Genomic DNA, 6,162 nt, shown 5'->3' on the forward strand with positions numbered 1-6,162 from the left:
AACGCGCTAGACTTTTCAGGCACGGTTTAAGTAAATTATGTTCTTAAATTCGGGTGCACATTGATGTGATCCAAATCCAAATCTCAACGGAGTCAAAATGTGTTAACAACTACGGGTGCATTGATTGTGACGTGGTTTGAGATGCATTTTTACGACGTTGCAATTCTATAAAAAATAAATGATAATAATAAAAGCGGTTTAAATCTAATAAGAAGCACATAAGTCACAACATGTGTTTAAATCAGATATTTAGCCATTATAACAATTTAAGCGACCGTGCTAGAACCACGGGATTCGAGGGTGCCTAACACCTTCCCTCGGGTCAACAGAATTCCTTACTTAGAATTCCTGGTTCGCAGACTTCATTTGGAAAAGTCGAAAATTTCCTCGATTTGGGATTTAAGATAAACCGGTGACTTGGGACACCAAAAGCCAAACCTTTCCCAAGTGGCGACTCTGAATTAAATAAATAATCCCATTTTCGAATATTATCACTTAAATTGGAAAAACTCCCTTCGCGCATTTAACCCTTCGGGGCCGGGCGCGCAAAAAGGAGGTGTGACAGTAAGTAGCTGAGATTATAGTTTGCCGAGGGTGGCCTTTAGAACCGGTTATGAAAAATTTCTTTTCTTGAAGGCTCGTCTTTTATTACAGGTCTCAGACGTCTTCGACTTGTGTTAATATAGATTTGGCCTTTTAGTTCCGGAGTCACCCAGTGGACTTGTTTTCCCGAGTTATCTGGGCTTGCCCAGGATAACAGCCCCCGAGTAGAGATGTTCGTGGCCTTTAAAATTCAGGGGTTGCCTGATAGATCTTATGTCCCCGAGATCTAGTGGTTTGGACCGCCCGAGTTTGTTTTTCGACGACTGTCTCCAAGTGAGAGAGTGATCATTCAAACTACGGTTACAAGAGGCCCTTGAGCTCGTTACCTTCAGGAGATCAGAAGTACGAAATTCTTTAAGGGATGTAAAGAGGAAAATTTTTTAGGACATAAGATGATTGCACGGAAAGTACTTCTCTTTATTCTTGTGCAAAACAGTTATACATGCGTACATGTTTTATTCCAAGGCTCGAGCAATCTATGTGATCTCGGTTTGTTTGACCATTTGGCCCTTACAATAAATCCTACCTATCGAGACCCTTCCATTACGAAGTAAATTCCTCGCTAAAGTTAAGATCCTCAGGGTAATGCCCCCCAGTATTTGAGGTTGATTGTAGAGGAACCTCAGATACTGTTGATGCAGTCTTCGGCACCAATTCATGATCGATCTTCGATTCTAAGTTAGCACGATCAATTGTTGCCTCGTTAAAAACCTTTCCAAAAAACCCATTTGGGACAAAACCGGTCTAAGGAAAAAAGAGTGCATCGCGTGCTTTCAAACCTAAAAACTTTGTGCTGCTTTTTGTCGATCACCTGCAAGTGTTCGTCCGAAATAAAATAAATTAATGAGATCGTACCTTAGCAGTAATTTCATTTTAGGTGAGTTACATTCCAATTGCTCGGTAGTCATTCCCCGTTCATCATTCTGAGCTTATAGGATCCTTTCCCGGTGACCTCGAGAATCTAGTACGGTCCTTCCCAGTTCGGACCCAACTTCCCTTATTTCAAATTTCAAGTGTTTAGTGTAACATTCCTTAGTACTAAGTCCTCGACATTGAAGTATCGAAGGTTGGCCCTTCGATTGTAATACCTCTCGATTCGTTGCTTTTGGGAAGCCAGTCGAACAAGGGCGGCTTTAGGCCTTACATCCAACAACTCCAAGCTCGTATTCATGGCCTTATCATTTGATTCCTTTGTTGCATACCGAAATCTGATACTTGGCTCCCCGACTTCGACCGGTATTAGGGCTTCGGTGCCATAAACCAATAAAAACGGAGTAGCCCAGTACTGGACTTCGAGGTCGTGCAATATTTCCAAAGGACTTTAGGTAGGATCTACTTCCATTTCCCTTTGGCATCGGTTCACCTTTTCTTAAGGTTTTGGATTATAGTTTTGTTTGTCGATTTGGCTTGTCCGTTTCCACTAGGGTGATAAGGTGTCGATAATATTCTTTTGATCTTATGATCTTCGAGAAACTTGGTCACTTTGCTGCCGATAAATTGTTTCCCATTGTCATATACAATTTCAGATGGCATCCTGAACAGACATATGATGTGGTCCCAAATGAAGTCAATGACTTCCTTATCCCTGACCTTCTCGTACGTATGCTCTTCAACCCACTTAGAAAAATAGTCAGTCATAAATAAGATAAATTGAGTCTTACCTGGTGCCCATAGAAGAGGGCCGACGATGTCCATCCCCCACTTCATGAATGGCCATGGTGACAAGTTCGAATGTAGCAGTTCCCCGAGTTGGTGAATCATCGGAGCATGTCTTTGGAATTTGTTGCATTTTCGTACGAACTCCTTCGCATTTTTTTCTATGTCAATCCAGTAATAGCCGGATCTGGTCACCTTTCGAACCAATGATTCGGCTCCTGAATGATTTCTGCAAGTGTACTCGTGGACTTCCCTTAGAATGTACTCAGTATCTCCCGATCCAAGACATATTGCTAGCAGGCCATCAAACATTTTTTTAAACAAGGTTCTGTCCTAAGACAAGCTGAATCGGGTTGCCTTCGTGTGCAGGGCCCTCGATTCCTTTGGGTCTGAGGGTAGTTTCCCGGTTTTCAAATACTCTACGTATTTATTTCTCCAATCCTAATTAGGCTTTTGGAGTTTATTTGAGCGTGACCTTCTTTTACTACCAATCTCATGAGTTGTACGATTGCCCACGGGTTGAGCTCGTCGTCCTCGACCGACGATCCTAAGTTTGCAAGTGCATCGGCCTTACTATTTTTATGTCGAGATACATGCTGCAAAGTCCACTCTTTGAACCGATGTAATGTTACCTACAACTTATCCAGGTACATTTGCATCCGTTCTTCTCTGACTTCGAACATTCTATCAACTTGATTCACCATAAGGAGGGAGTCACACTTAGCTTCGATCACCTCCGCCCCCAAGCTTTTGTACAATTCGAGACCTGCAATCATGGCCTCATATTCGGCCTCATTATTAGTCCATTTCACAGTTCTAATGCATTGTCTAACTATATTGCCTGTGGGTGGCTTCAGTACGATACCAAGTCAGGACGCCTTTCCATTCGACGCACCATCCGTAAAGAGGGTCCAGATTCTCGAAGATGTCCCATAGTTTATCAACAACTCTCTTTCGACCTTGGGTATAAGGGCTGACGTGAAGTCGACCATGAATTTGCCAAGATTTGAGACTTAATGGCTGTCCGGGGTCGATATTCAATATCATATCCACTGATTTCTACGGCCCATTTTGCCAATCATCTCGAGAGTTCAGTCTTATGCATTATATTTCGCAACGGATAAGTAGTCACACCACATATAGGATGGCACTGAAAATACGGTTTCAGTTTCTTAGAGGCGCTTAGCAAAGCGAGCGTCAATTTTTCTAGGTGTTGATATATAGTTTTGGCCTCACCTAAGGTTCTGCTAATATAATAAATTGGAAATTGCATACCTTGTTCTTCCCGAACTAGGACTCCAGTTACCGCTATTTCCAATACTACAAAATACAAGTATAGTTGTTCATCTGCCCTTTGCATGTGAAGCAATGGTAGGCTCGATAGATATCGCTTAAGTTCTTCCAAGGCCTTTTGGCATTCTGGGGTCCATGCGAAGTTGTTTTTCTTCTTTAGTAACGAGAAAAATCGATGGCACTTATCAGAGGACCTCGAGAACATCTGGTTTACTAGTTGTTTGGTAAGTGAAACCGGCATTTTTTAATCCAGACGACACTACGTTATAGCAGTATGTGCCATAGTTAGTGATGAAGGAGGTCTTTTCTTGATCATCCGATTTCATTCGTATTTGGTTGTACCCGGAGCAGGCATCGAAAAAATTGAGGATATCGTGGACGGCTATGGCATCGATCATGCGATCGATGTTTGGCAAAGGGAAAGAGTCCTTAGGGCATGCCTTATTCAAATCTTTATAATCCACATAAATTCTTAGTTTTTTCCATTTTTTAGGCACTACTACTACGTTTGCTAACCATTCCGGGTATTTGACCTCCCGGATGGACCCTATTTTAAGGAGTTTAGTTTCCTCTCCCTTGATGAAAGCATGCTTGGTTTTGGACTGGGGTCTCCTTTTCTACTTGACCTGATGGAATTTCAGTTTTAGGCTCATCTTGTGACTGGTGATCTCCGGTGGGATCCCTGTCGTGTCTAGATGGGACCAAGCAAAACAATCCATGTTAGCTATAAGAAATTGAATAAGTTTTTCCTGAGCTCGGGAGTTAACCCTGTGCCCAGGTATACCTTCCAATCGGACAGATGTTCAATCAGTATAACCTGCTTCATCTCTTCGACCGTTGATTTGGTAGCGTCAGAATCATCAGAGACTATAAAGGATCAAGGAACCCCGTAATCATCATTTTCGTCAGTCCCCTGCTTGTCCGGTTGGGTCGAGGCCGACCAGTGGTTGCTATTTGGCTTCCTGTTTTATTTTCAAACCTGGCTCCTTTGTCGATGGGATTGTTGATATTGGAATTACTTCATCGACGGCAAACATATCCTTTGCGGTGGGTTGCTCTCTATAGATCATTTTAATCCCCTCTGGTGTTGGGAATTTTAACACCTAGTGAAGGGTCGAGGGCACAACCCTCATGTTGTGGATTCATGGTCTCCTTAATAGGGCGTTGTACCTCATATCCCCTTCAATCACATAAAACTTGATCTCCTGGATGGTTCCTGCCGCATTTACCAGTAACGTTATTTCTCCCTTAGTAATTTCGCAAGCCATCTTGAATCTATTTAGCACTCGAGATGCAGGCACGATTTGGTCCTGTCGACTGAGTTGTTCTACGACCCTCGATCGAATGATGTTGGCCGAGCTACCTAGATCAATTAACACACGCTTAGCTTGAGTTTTATTCATGAGTATAGGTATTACTAGTGCATCGTTATGGGGCTGCATGATTTCTTCCAGTATGTAACTCGAGTCCATTTCTCTCTTGTGATTGATACTTTGATGCGCTTTAACATCTAACCTTGAGGAACATCGACCCCTCCGATGATTATATGAATGATGTGTTAAGGTTCTTCTTGCTCGGTTTGTTTATTGGAATCCCTGTTTCTGAAATGATTCTTGGCTCGATCGCTAAGAAATTCCTGAAGGTGCTCATTGTTGAATAACTGTGCTACTTCTCCCCTCAATTGTGAACAATCCTTCATTCTGCGGCCATCAACGCCATGATATTTGCACATTTATTTGGGGTCTCTTTGGGATAGATCGGTTTGTAAAGGTCTAGGCCATTTGGTATCTTTGATGCATCCGATTGCCAATACGATGGCAGCCGCATCAACATTAAAGTTGTATTATGATAATTGTGGCACTTCTTTAGATCCGATTGGCCTGTCAAAGCCGTTCTTGCTCATGAGCCCTCGAGAACTCTGACCTCGATCGCTTCTCCTTTCATTTCGCCAAGACCCGCTACTTCTACAATCTCCATTATATGGCTGGTACCGATCTCTGTTCAACCTTGGTTCTCGGTCGATATCTCTCTTGATTCTATCGACGAGTCTGACAGGAAAACGGACCAGGAAGGAGCCCCAAGTTGATCGTCTTCGACCCTGATCTTTGATTGGTACCGATTATGCACATCGGTCCAAATAACAACTGGGTATTCTATCAGATTCTGTTTCAACTGATGTGAAACCATCGAGCTTCGAACATTAAGTCCTTGGGTGAAAGCTTGAACAGCCCAATCATCGGCGACCTGTGGTAGGTCCATCTGTTCCATTTGGAATCAAGACACGAATTCTCTGAGCATTTTGTTGTCCTTCTGCCTTACCTTGAAAAGGTCCGACTTCCTGGTCTCAACCTTGATGGCCTCAGTGTGTGCCTTTTCGAAAGAATCTACAAGCACAGCAAATGAGTTAATAGAATTAGGTGCTAAATTGTGATACCATATCATATCTCCCTTTGACAGGGTTTCCCCGATTTCTTTAGCAAGACAGATTCGATCGTCATCCTCTAGATCATTCCCTTTGATAGCACATGTGTAAGAGGTGACATGCTCGTTCGGATCGGTCGTTACATTGTATTTAGGAATCTCGGGCATGCAAAACTTCTTGGGGATCGG

Source organism: Nicotiana sylvestris, chromosome 5 (assembly GCF_000393655.2).
Source record: "Nicotiana sylvestris chromosome 5, ASM39365v2, whole genome shotgun sequence".
In the NCBI taxonomy this organism is placed as follows: domain Eukaryota; kingdom Viridiplantae; phylum Streptophyta; class Magnoliopsida; order Solanales; family Solanaceae; genus Nicotiana; species Nicotiana sylvestris.